The sequence below is a fragment of the Nicotiana tomentosiformis genome, chromosome 6 (genome assembly GCF_000390325.3).
Source record: "Nicotiana tomentosiformis chromosome 6, ASM39032v3, whole genome shotgun sequence".
In the NCBI taxonomy this organism is placed as follows: domain Eukaryota; kingdom Viridiplantae; phylum Streptophyta; class Magnoliopsida; order Solanales; family Solanaceae; genus Nicotiana; species Nicotiana tomentosiformis.
In genome coordinates, this window is record NC_090817.1 from 112,033,119 (window position 1) to 112,047,636 (window position 14,518).

A 14,518-nucleotide genomic window follows, 5' to 3' on the forward strand; every position below is an offset into this window, starting at 1 on the left:
GCATGCTTTAGACTCGTTAGCTATGACACTAGAAGATTGTCTAACAGGGACATCAATACGGATTGAAACATTCTCTGCAGGGATATGTGATTTTGTTATTCTTTTTAGATCCGTAAATGTATCTGACATCTGATTTGCTATTTTCTGCAAATGGATAATCTTTTGCAACTGTTTTTTACAAATAGAGGCACGTGGATCAAGATGAGACAATGATAGATTTTTTTCATGAAATTCCCCATTTGATTTCACTAATTTCTTCCCCTAATTTTGGGGAAAATTTCTCATCGAATCGACAATCTGCAAATCGAGCAGTAAACAAATCTCCTGTTAATGTTTCGAGGTAGCGAATAATGGAGGGCGATTCAAACCAAACATATATTCCTAATCTTCTTTGGGGACCCATCTTGGTGCGATATGGAGGTGTTATAGGCACATATACAGTGCATCCAAAATATTTTAGATGGGATATATTATGTTCATGACCCAAAACTAATTGCAACGGGGAATATTTATGATAATTTGTCGGTCTGAGATAAATTAGCATTGTTGCATGCAAAATGGCATGACCCCAAACAGAAGTGGATAATTTTATTTTTATGAGTAACGGTCTTGCTATCAATTGCAGACGTTTAATCAAAGACTCTGCAAGGCCATTTTGAGTGTGAACATGAGCTATAGGATGTTCCACTTTTATCCCAATTGATAAGCAATAATCATTAAATGCTTGGGATGAAAACTCAACAGCATTAGCATGTCGAGTAGACTTAATTATATTATCAAGAAACTGTGACCGTAATCGAATTATTTGTGCCATTAATTTTGCAAACACCAGGTTGCGAGATGACAATAGGTACACATGAGACCATCTAGAAGATCATCTATTAAGACCATAAAATATCTAAATGACCCACTAAGTGGGTGAATAGGTCCACAAATATCCCCTTGTATACGTTCTAAGAATGCAGGGGACTTAGTCCCTATATTTGTTGGTGATGGTCTAATAATTAACTTGCCTTGATAACAAGAAGTGCAAGAAAATTCATTATTTAAAAGAATCTTTAAATTCTTTAATGGATGCCTATTTGAGTTTTCTATAATTCGTCTCATCATAATTAATCCAGGATGTCCCAATCGATCATGTCAAAGTACAAAAGTATTGGAATCAGTAACATTGTTGCTTCACGATAGAATGTGCGTTAATTGCATTAATTCTTGTCCAATATAGGCCACAAGATAAAGATGGAAATTTCTCAATAACTCTTTTCTGGCTAGAGAAATTCTTGGTAATGATGAGATATTCGAGATTATTCTCATCTATTGTCTCAATATGAAATCCATTTCGACGGATATCTTTAGAACTCAACAAGTTCCTCTTGGACTTCGAGGAGAACATTGAATTCTCTATGATAAGTATTGTTCCCATAGGCAGAGTTATATTAGCTTTTCCAGAGCCTTCAATTAAATTACTACTACCAGAAATTGTAGTAATATCTACCTTACACATACGTAAATGAGAGAAATATTTCTTCTCTTTGAACATTGTATGTGTCGTACATGAATCAATTAAGCAAAATATTTTTACAATTGAACTTTGATCCAAGTTTGCTTTGAGAGATATCCATATTTGCTTCCTATGGTTTGACATACAAAAAGAAGTATATGAATAAATATTAGTATTTTTAGAGAAAAAGAAAAAAAAATAAAGTTAAACCAATGATTCAATAGTGACTTTTAATGCAATTTCAAGCAAACTCTGATTATGATACAAACAATTCCATATCTGTAAATAATGCAATTATTTTTAGGTTGTCATATGATTTTAAAACACGAAAAACTTAAGTAATATTAATACACATGAAACAATGAGTGTGCAAATAAAGGTAACTAAACACATAAGTAGACAATAAATTGTATAAACGTTAAAAATAGGACCAACGTTCATAAGGTATATAATAAACAAAATGACGAAATATTGTAGTCATATTAACGAGTTAACACAAATGATATATTATACAATAGTTAAGTAACAAAAAGATTTTCTAAAATATGCTAAATAAAAAATGGTCAAAGTTATACATGTAACCTCTTAATTGACATCCTTCTTGAAGAAAAGGTTAATATCGCTTTATTAGAACTCAGATTACTAGGCTTATAAACCAATTGCTTGAACAAAGTGTGGCATTGATACTATTGATACTTTAAATAATTAAGTCATAGTGACATAAAAAAAAATCCAACATTTGTTTGGTACTAATTTTCTATGTTAAGTTGAATAATATAATATTAACACATAAGAAAACAAGAATATTGCTTAGCCACGGCCATGGCCACGACCACGACCACGAATAGCATAATGGGAATACACCTCATTCATGTTGGGAAATGGTGTAGACCCAATGGGTCGATTATCGTGATTTCTCATAGGCAAGTCATTGTTTCGTTCAGCGACAATGAGAAGAGAAATCAACTCAGAGTACTTCTTGAAACCTTTCTCTCGGTACTGCTGTTGCAGGACCATATTGGAGGCATGAAACATTGTGCACGTTTTTTCAAGCATATCATAGTAAGTGATACTATCTCCATAGATTTTTAATTTAGAAGTAATTCTGAACATCGCAGAATTATATTCAGAAATAGACTTCAAGTCTTGGAGCCTCAGATGAGTCCAATCATATCGTGCTTGTGGAAGTGTGACTAACTTTAGTTGTCATGTCTTTCCTTTAAGCCATTCCACAAAACAAGTGAATCTTTGACTCTGAGATATTTTATTTTCAACCCTTCATCAAGGTGATGGTGCAAGAAAATCAAGGCCTTAGCACAGTCTTGGGTAGATGCTTTATTTTTATCTTTAATGGTGTTTTCAAGATCCATTACATCTAAATAGATTTCAGCATCCAACACCCATGTCATATAGTTCTTGCCCGAAATTTCAAGGGCAGCGAACTTTCTTTTCATAATATCAGTCATAATTAAAAGAGGAGAAAAATTATACTTTAGTCTTCTCAAAGAGCTTCTTGAGACGGTAGAGTCTCGTGCAGATAACGTGTTATAAAATATAACTCAAAGTAACAATATAGAACAAAGAAAAACAAGCTAAGAGATATATAGAAAAAGAGAGAAGAGATTCTTATTTCTTCTTCAATTGTGTGTATGTTTTTATCTATTACAAGACCTTTATATAGGCATGAAAAGTAAAGAAAATATGTTATTAAATATGTCATTATGAATTTGAGATGAAGATCATAAAGGAAGACCATAATTTGATATTTCTTATAACAGGTATAACTAACATAGAATTATAGTGACCCAAATCTTGGCGTCTCTTTGCAGACGTTTTTCCTTTGAAGTCGTTGTTTTCTTTTGTTTTTGGTATCTTTATGTAGCTTTCTCTTTGATTGTTTTCAAAAATTTAAAAGGATATTAAAATAAGAAGGGTAAAAAAGAAATTTAACTTTTCAATTAAGAGGTTCCTACTTTTAATATAGTTTATACATATAGATAGATATAGATCTTGAAGTATATATTGAGCTTCCTTTAATTTTGGCTTTTTTGGAGAAATAGCACAAACAACGTAACTTATTATATGGAATCTAATAAAACTGGAGTAGTAGAGTCTGAAGAAGCACGAAAGCACACCTTAGCAATTTGAGATTATTTAATTTGCTGTTGAATGGTAGTGTAATTTGAAACATATTATTGATAGGTAGAACATGATGTACATGCCAATAACTTTCTCACAAGAGTCATATGGTACAACAGAAAATATGTCAACATTCGATTAAATTTCTCTTTTATCGTTCGTATAATAATTTATTATGATACTATAAATCTTAATCTTTTTCATATCAACTAAATTTGTAAAATGAGTTGTTCGACTGCACGAAATGCGGGCAAATTAACTAGTATTTAAATAATTAATTGGTATCTTTTGCACATCAAAAAATAATTTCCAAGCTTTTGCTAGATTGATTGAGTTACGAAAGAGTTTCTTTCCCCAGTCACAACGCAAAATGTTATTGTTTCAGGCTTGAAAATGAAGCCGAAGATTTGGTGAACTGTTACTTGATTCGTGGGCATCATAAGGTAAAAAAGGTAATTTTTTAATCAATTGTGAGAATAATTATGTTTTGTTCCCTTGATTCTTCTATCTGAATTGTTCTCCGTGATTCGAAGACTTAAATAATATATACATAGGATAATGCTTTCACGATCTCAATTTCCCTCTGTAGGATATCGTGATGGCACCTAGTCTCTAAAACTAGGTAAGCCTAATAATTATGCAGAATAACAGAAATATAAAACTGAAACTCAAATCGCATCATATAACATAAATCAAACTACGTTTTAAAGTAGATACAACTCCCAAAATCCGGTAGATATAAGTCACAAGCTTCTAAGAGAAAATACTAAGTGTCTCTGTACATCAAAGTCTAAAGAGAATAAGGGAAACACATAATAAAGATAGAGGGGGACTCCGAGGTCTGCGGACGCTGGCAGATATACCTTGAAGTCTCCACGTGCGGTCCAACTCACTAGTATCTGGTATGGTAGGTAGAACCTGGATCTGCAAAAAGGATATACAGAAGTGTAGTATGAGTACACCACAACAGTATCAAGTAAGTGCCAAGCCTAACCTCAGTAGGGTAGTGACGAGGTCAGGTCAGGGCCCTACTGGGATAAAAGGAAATGAGGAAGAAAAATATATTAATACAATGAAATGACTGAGAAATGAACAATAAGAAATTTCAGAAAGATAACAGCAAAGTAAATAGAGGTAAATAATAGGGGCGCTCCCGAGGTACCGCCTCGTAGCCCTAAATGCAAATGCACAACGGGGGGATCTCCCGAGATACCGCCTCGTAGTCCCAAAAGTAAATATGCAAACAGGGGGATCTCCCGAGGTACCGCCTCATAGTCCCAAAAGTAAATATGCAACTCATAAATTATGGAACCACGAATTTACGGCAAGGACTCCTACCGTTAAAGACCAAATACAAAAATCAAGAAAAAATGTAATTCAACTAAGCATGTTGCACGAATTTCAAGTAAAGGTTAAGACACGTAGACATGCGATAGACTAAACATGACAGCTACACATGCTAAGAAAACCCAGTTAAGGAATTTAAAAGAAGTCTACTTAGCAAGAACCGAAATTTCCACAATTAGCCCATGCACGCACTCGTCACCTCGCGTACATGGCACTCACATATCACAAATTATTACAACAGTCCCAAATCCTAAGGGAATTTCTCCCACATAAGGTTAGACAAGTCACTTACCTTAAATCTCGCTCAATCAATCGATAAGGATGCATTTTCCTTGATTTTCCGACTTCGAATGGCCCAAATTTAGCCAAAACCAATTGCATACCATGAATACAACTATAAGAAACTGATTTAAATCATAAATCTACGAGACTTTAGCAAAGAATCGAAAAATCGCCCCAAAATATCAACCCGGACCCACGTCTAGGAATCGGGTAAAGGTTATACAATACGAACACCCATGAGTCCAAGCATACCAATTTTACCAAAATCCTACATCAATTCGACCCTCAAATCCTCAAATCAAACTCTCCAAATCCCTAGCCTCAACACCCAAATTCCACCTTAAACACACACAACTAGATGGGAAAATCAATGGGAAAAAATGATTATTGATCAAAAATGGGTACAAGAAACTTACCTCAAGAAATTCCTTGAAAATGCTCTCAAAAATCGCCAAGACCTGAGTTCAAAATGTTTAAAATTAAGCAAAATCGTGAACCCTTGTATTTAAGTGTTCAGTCTAGTACTTCCACTTCTGCGGAAACTTAGCCGCATCTACGGCATCGCAGAAGCGACAACTTATCCGCTTCTTCGGTTTCACTAGCTCCTGCGGACTCCTCATCCGCTCCTATGGACTCGCTTCTGCGGGCCTCCCAGCCGCTTATGCGGTCCCAGCTTCCTTGCTAAATTCCACTTCTAATGTTTAAAGACCGCTTCTGCAGGTGTGCATCTGTGCAAGCTCGTCCGCTTCTGCGGACAGGCCTCCCAAGCACTTGTACGCTTCTACGATCACTCTTCCGCAGAAGCGACTCTGCTTCTGCGGCCTTCACATTGCATCTGCGACCACTGGCCATTTCCCCCAGCCCCGCATCTGCACCCAAATGCTTGCTTCTGCGAGCTAGCACCTGCGGTCAATATTGCGCAGGTGTGATTACACCAAAACTGGTGCCTTCAGCCATTCTCACAAGTCCAAATTGATCCTTTAACCATCCGGAAATCACCCGAGGCCTCCAGGACCTCGACCAAATATATCAACTAGTCCTAAAACATCATACGAACTTTGTCGAGCTTATAACTCACATCAAACAACGGTAAAAATATGAATTGCACATCGATTCAAGCCAAAAAACTTTAAAACTTCAAACTTCTACATCCGATGTTGAAACCTATCAAATCAAGTCAGATTGATATCACATTTTTCACACAAGTCATAATTGACATCACAGACTTATTCCAACATCCGGAATCGGAATCCGACCCCGATATAAAAAAATCACTCCCAGTTAAACTTCCAAAAAATCATCCAATTATTCAACTTTCGCCAATTGACGCTAAAATGACCTACGAACCTCCAATTCAACATCCGAACATGCTCCCAAGACCAAAATCACCCTACGGGGCTATTAGAACCGCCAGAACTCCATTCTGAGGTTTTCTTCACATAGTTCGAATAACTGTCAATTTTTAGAACTTAAACTCTCAAATTTAGGGACTATATGTCCCATTTCACTCCAAAACCAAAAACAAATCCTCCCGGCAAGTTACGTAACCACAAAATGAAATAGAGGGAATAATAAATAGGGGGTTTGGGACTAATACTCTCAAAACAACCGACCGTGTCGTTACATCCTCTCCCTCTTAAAACAAACATTCGTCCTCGAACGAGTATAGAGCATACCTGGAGTGGTGAAAAGATGAGGATAACGGCTATACATATCATGCTCGGTCTTCCAAGTCGCCTCCTTGACCGGATGACCCCTCCACTGAACCTTCACAGAAGCGATGTTGTTTGACCTCAACTTTCGAACCTCCCTGTCCAAAGTGGCCATCGGCTCCTCAACATAGGATAGATCCTTGTCCAACTGGACTGAGCGAAAGTCTAACACATGAGACGGATCGCCGTGATAATTTCGGAGCATGGAAACATGGAACACTGGATGAACTGCAGAGAGACCAGGTGGTAGTGCAAGTCTGTAAGGCACCTCTCCAACCCTCTGAAGAATCTCAAAAGGCCCGATATATCTAGGGATCAACTTGCCCTTCTTTTCGAACTTCATAACACCCTTCATGGGTGAAACCCGGAGCAAGACCCGCTCTCCAACCATGAATGCAACGTCGCAAGCCTTCCTATCCGCATAACTCCTCTGTCTGGACTGGGCTGTACGAAGTCGATCTTAAATTAGTTTAACCTTTTCCAAAGCATCCCGAACCAAGTCTCTACCCAATAGCCTAGCCTCGATTGGCTCGAACCAACCCATTGGAGACCGGAACTGTCTACCATAAAAATCCTCATACGGTGCCATCTGAATACTCGACATATAACTGTTGTTGTAGGCAAGATCCGCAAGTTGCAAGAACTGATCCCAAGCACCCCCAATGTTCATCACACACGCACGAAGCATATCCTCCAATATCTGAATAGCGCACTCGAACTGCTCGTCCATCTGATGGTGAAATGCTGTACTCAGCTCCACCCGAGAACCTAACTTACGCGATACGACTCTCCAGAATTGTGATGTAAACTGCGTACCCCGGTAAGAGATGATAGATACCGGTATGGGATGAAGCCTGACAATCTCGCGAAGGTAAACCTGAGCCAACTGCTCTAAAGAATAAGTAGTAACCACATGAATGAAATGAGCTGACTTGGTCAATCTATCCATAATCACCCAAACTGCATCGAACTTCCTCTGAGTCCGTGGGAGCCCAACAATGAAATCCATAGTGATCCGCTCCCATTTCCACTCTAGAATCTCTAGCTTCTGAAGCAATCGACTTGGCTGCTGATGCTCATACTTCACTTGCTGACAATTTAGGCTCCGAGCTACATACTCCACTATGTCCTTCTTCATCCGCCTCCACCAATAGTGTTGCCTCAAGTCCTGATACATCTTCGCGGCACCCGGATGAATGTAGTACCGTGAACTGGGGGCATCCTGGAGAATCAACTCACACATACCATCTACATTAGGCACACATAGCCTGCCCTACATCCGTAATACACTATCATCTCCAATAGTGACTTCCTTGGCATTGCCGTGCTGAACTGTGTCCTTAAGGACAAGTACATGGGGGTCATCATACTGATGCTCTCTGATACGATCATAAAGAGAAGACTGAGAAACCACACAAGCCAAAACTCGGCTCGGCTCAGAAACATCCAATCTAACAAACTGGTTGGCCAAGGCCTGAACATCCAAGGCTAAAGGCCTCTCTGTTACTAGTAGATATGCTAAACTGCCCAAACTCTCCGCCTTGCGGCTCAAGGCATCAGCCACCATATTCGCCTCTCCGGGATGATAGAGAATGATGATATCATAATCCTTAAGAAACTCCAACCATCTCTGCTGCCACAAGTTAAGATCCTTTTATTTAAACAGATACTGTAGACTCCGGTGATCGGTGAAAACCTCACAAGGAACACCATACAAATAGTGCCACTAGATCTTCAAGGCATGAACAATAGCTACTAACTCAAGGTCATGGACATGATAGTTCTTCTCATGTACCTTCAGCTGTCTAGACGCATAGGTAATCACCCTACCATCCTGCATCAACACCGTGCCGAGACCAATGCGCGACGCATCACAATATACCGTATAGGACCCCGAACCAGTAAGCAACAAAACACTGGGCTATAGTCAAAGCAGTCTTGAGCTTTTGGAAGCTCTCCTCACACTCATCTGTTCATCTGAACGGAGCAACCTTCTGGGTCAATCTGTTCATAGGTGCTGCCATAGACGAGAAACCCTCTACAAATCGACGATAATATCCTGCCAAGCCAAGAAAACTCCGCATCTCTGTAGCTGAGGATGGTCTGGGCCAACTCTGCACTGCTTCAATCTTCTTCGGTTCTACCTTGATCCCCTCACTCGATATTACATGACCCAAAAATGCCACTGAATCTAGCCAAAACTCACTTCAAAAATTTTGCATACAACTTCTTTTCTCTTAAGGTCTGAAGCACAGTTCCTAGGTGCTTCTCATGATCCTCCCGACTACGGGAGTACACCAGAATGTCGTCAATAAACACAATGTGAAGGAGTCATGATAGGGTTGGAATACACTATTCATCAAGTGCATTAATGCTGCTGGGTCGTTGGTCAGCCCAAAAGATATCACAAGGAACTCGTAATGACCATACCGAGTCCTGAAAGCAGTCTTCGGGATATCTGGCTCCCGAATCTTCTACTGATGATAACCTGAGCGTAAGTCGATCTTAGAGAACACTGAGGCACCCTGAAACTGATCAAATAGGTCATCAATACGTGGCAATGGATACCTGTTCTTCACTGTAACCTTGTTCAACTGGCGATAATCAATACACATTTGAATAGAACCATCTTTATTCTTCACAAACAAGATAGGAGCACCCCAATGCGACACACTGGGCCAAATGAAACCCTTATCGAGCAACTCTTTCAACTGTTCCTTTAATTCTTTTAACTCTGTTCGGGCCATACGATAAGGTGGAATAGAAATAGGCTGAGTGCCCGGTAATAAATCAATGCCATAGTCAATATCCCTGTCGGGCAGCATACTCGGAAGATTTGTCGGGAATACATCTGAATAGTCCCAAAACTACTGGAACAAATTTGACGGTAGGAGTATCAACACTAGCATCCCTCACATAGTCCAGATACTCATCACACCCCATCTCAACCATTCACTAAGCCTTAAGAAATGAGAGAACCCTGCTAGGAACATGATCTAAGGTGCCTCTCCACTCTAGCCGCGGTAGACCTGGCATAGAAAACATCACCGTCTTAGAATGATGATCAAGGATAGCGCTATAATAATGAAAAAGATTTCTGCATATATGCCCAAATCGACATTAGACGTATATTGATTTTTTCCCAATAACCAAATACTTTTGTCTGTAAATACTACACATTCGATTCCATGCCCAAAATAACATCGAAATCCACCATACTGAGCAATAATAAATCGACTCTGGTCTCAAAACCACTAAGAACAATCAAACATAAGAACAATAGAATTATACAGGTGAACTCATAGAATTACGGGATACACCCAAATACGAAGCAAAATAAGATGATACATAGGAATAAGTGGAGCCTGGATCAAATAAGACTAATACATCTCTATGATAGATCGGAACAATACCTATGATAATAGAATCTGATGCAACTGCCTCCGACCTAGCAGGAAGGGCATAATATCTAGCCTGGCCTCCCCCTCTAGGGCAACCTCTACCTGTACGACCTTCACCTCTAGCTGGCTCTGCAGGTGGGATGGTAGTTGGTGCTGTAACCATAGCCTGAAGACCTGTTGGAGCACGTGGTGCTTGAGAAATATGTGGAGGTGTACCCCTTCTAAATCTGGGGCAATCACTTACCATATGACTAGTGTCACTATATTAAAAACAAGCTCTTGGAAGACCTGACTTCTGCGACTGGCTCGGGCCTGATCGGTTGGACCGACTGGAGGTTCATAATAAGGATCTTGGGGCCTAGTAGGGGACGGAGCACTGCTGGTGGCTGGAAGTGTTGAATTAACAAGGCGACCCATATAACCCCTGCCCTGACGAGCTGCCGCTGGGGAACGAGTACCACTATAAGTGCTAGACTCTCGAGAACTCTTGGTATTTCTCTCCTCTCTATCCCGAGTCAGCATACTCTCCAACCTCCTAGCAGTCCTACTACATGTTGGTACGTAATATCTAGCTCTAACTCTCGGGCCATGCTCAATCTGATACTGGGGTTGAGCCCCTCAATAAACTGACAAATCAGCTCTCGAACAGTAGCAACCAAGGCCGGTGCATGCCTAGCCAAATCACTGAATTGGACCGCATACTCTGACACGGTCATAGAACCCTGGCGCAACTGCTCAAACTCTGCGTCCCATGCTTCTATGAGACTCTGGGGAACATACTCCCTCAAGAACATATCCGAGAATTGGAGTCTAAGTGAGTGAAGCTACCTCGGTCGGACTACCCAACTCATATGCTCGACACCACTGATATGCTGCTCCTCTGAGATGAAACGTAAAGAAAGAAACCCCACTAGTCTCCGCAACACCCATAGTACGGAGGATACGATGGCACTCCTCAAGAAAACCTTGGGCATCCTCTGATGCCAAGCCAATGAAAGTAGGAGGGTGGTACTTCTTGTACCTTTCGAGCTTGAGTTGCTCCGCCTCAGAAACTGCTGCCCTAACCTTGGGCTGAACTGGAGCTACCGACTACACCGGTATAACCTTTGGAACCTGGTCGACCTGAACCCGTTGTTCTAGGGTACCGAAGATGGGATTCTATGCTCCTCCCCGGCTTAATATGTGGCAGGAGCAAGTGGTATCAATCCTGCCTGAGGCAAGGTGCTAAATATGCTCAGAAACTAGTCTAGAGTCTCCTGGAGGGATGGTGCAGTCACAGGCATCTCAGGTGCCTGGAGGCTCCAACTGGAGCTACTGGTGGCTCCTCTATAGTATCTCGTACGGGTGCTCTGGCTGCACCACGTAGAAGTCTTCCACCTCAACCCCGGCCCCGACCTCTCGCGGCTCTAGTAGGGGGAGGGTGTCTGATCATCTGATCCAGCTGTACGTTTCCTCACCATCTGTGAGAGAATAGAAAGACATAAATTTAGAAATCCGAAACCAAAAATCTCACATGATAAGGAATCAAAGAAGTGAAGCTTTTCCTTACAGTTCCATAGCCTCCCCAAGATAAGTACAGACGTCTTCGTACCGATCCGCGAGACTCTACTAAACCTGCTTGTGACTCATAACACCTATGAACCTAGAGCCCTGATACCAACTTCTCACGACTCCAATTTCCCTCCGTAGGATGGCACCTAGTTTCTAAGACTAGGTAAGCCTAACAATTATATGGAATAACGGAAATATAAAACTGAAACTCAAATCTCGTTATATAAAATAAATCAAACTGCGATTCAAAATAGATACAACTCCTAAAATTCGGTAGAAATAAGTCACAAGATTCTATAGAAAATACTAAGTGTCTCTATACATCAAAATCTAAAGAGAATAAGGGAAACACATAATAAGGATAAATGGGGACTCCGAGGTTTGCGGATGCAGGAAGATATACCTTGAAGCCTCCACATGCGGTCCAACTCACTGGTATCTGGTCTAGTAGGAAGAACCTCGATCTGCACAAAACGATATGCAAAAGTGTAGTATGAGTACACCGCAACGGTACCCAGTAAGTGCCAAGCCTAACCTCGGTAGAGTAGTGACGATGTGAGGTCAGGGACCTGTAGGGATAAGGAAATGAGGCAAGAAAATATAATAATACAATGAAATGACTGAGAAATGATCAATAAGAAATTTCAGAAAGGTAACAGCACTGTAAATAGAGGTAAACAACAGCAGCGCTCCCGATATACCACCTCATAGCCCCAAATGCAAATGCACAATAGGGGGATCTCCCGAGGTACCTCATCGTAATCCCAAAAGTAAATATGCAACCGGAGGATCTCCTGAGGTACCGCTTCGTAGTTCCAAAAGAAAATATGCAAACAGGGGGATCTTCCGAGGTACCGCTTCGTAGTCCCAAAAGTAAATCTGCAAACAGGAAGACCTCCCGAGGTACTGCCTCATAGTCCCCACTAGTAAATATGCAAATCATAAATTATGGAACCACGAATTTACGGCAAGGACTCCTACAGTTAAAGACCAAATACAAAAATCAAGGAAACAGGTAATTCAACTAAGCATGTTGCACGAATTTCAAGCAAAGATTAAGACACGTAGACATGTGATACTAGACTAAACATGAAAGCTACACATGCTAAGGCAACTTAGTTGACCCGGGCCCTCGTCTCGAAATTAGGTAAAAGTCACAAAATACGAATACCCATTTGACTACGAGTCCAACCATAACAATTTTACCAAAATCCAACATCAGTTCGACCCTCAAATCCTGAAATCAAACTCTCTAAATCCCTAACCTCAACTCCCAAATTCTACCTTAAGCAAACACAACTAGGTGGGAAAATCAACGGGGAAACAAGATTATTGATAAAAAATGGGTACAAGAGACTTACCTCAAGAAATCCCTCGAAAATACTCTAAACAATCGCCAAGACCCGAGCTCAAAATGTTTAAAATAAAGCTAAATCGCAAACCCTTGTATTTAAGTGTTCTGTCCAGCACTTCCTCTTCTCCTGAAACTTAGCCGTATATGGGGCATCACAGAAGCGACAACTTATCTGCTTCTTTGGATTCCCTCTCTCTTGCAGACTCCTCATCTGCTCTTGCGGGCCTCCCAGCCACTTTTGTAGTCCCAGCTTCCTCGCTAAATTTCACTTCTGCAGTTCAAAGACCGCTTCTGCGGGTGCGCATCTGTGCAAGCTCGTTCGCTTCTGTGGATAGGCCTCCCAAGCACTCGTCCGCTTCTGCAATCATTCTTCCGCAGAAGCGACTCCGCTTCTGTGGCCTTCACGTTGCATTTGCGACCACTGGCCATTCCCCCATCCCCGCATCTGCACCCAAATGCTCGCTTATGCGAGCTCGCACCTGCAATCAATGTTGCGCAGGTGCGATTACACTAGAACTGGTGCCTTCAGCCATTCTCACAGGTCCAAATTGATTCGTTAACCATCCAGAAACCACCCGAGGCCCCCGGGACCTCCACCAAATATACCAACTAGTCTTAAAGCATTATACGAACTTAGTCGAGCTTATAAGTCACATCAAACAATGCTAAAAATACGAATTGCACATCAATTCAAGCCTAACGAACTTTAAAACTTCAAACTTCTACATCCAATGCCGAAACCTATCAAATCAAATTCGATTGACCTCAAATTTTGCACACAAGTCATAATTGACATTGCATGCCTACTCCAACTTCCTGAATTGGAATCCGACTCCAATATCAAAAAGTCCAATCCCGGTCAAACTTCCCAAAAATCATCCAATTATTTAACTTTCGCCAATTGACTCTAAAATGACCTACGGACCTCAAATTCAACATCCGAACACGCTCCTAAGACCAAAATCACCATACATAGCTATTGGAACTGCCGAAAGTCCATTATGAGGTCGTCTTCATACAGTTTAAATTACGGTCAATTTCTACAACTTAAACTCCCAAATTTAGGGGCTCTATGTCCCATTTCACTCCAAAATTAAAATTAAATCCTCCCGTTAAGTTACGTAACCACAAAATGAATAGAGAGAGCAATAAATAGGGGATTCAGGGCTAATACTCTCAAAACGATCAACCAGATTGTTACAGATGCGAACCTCCTTATAATATATTTGAT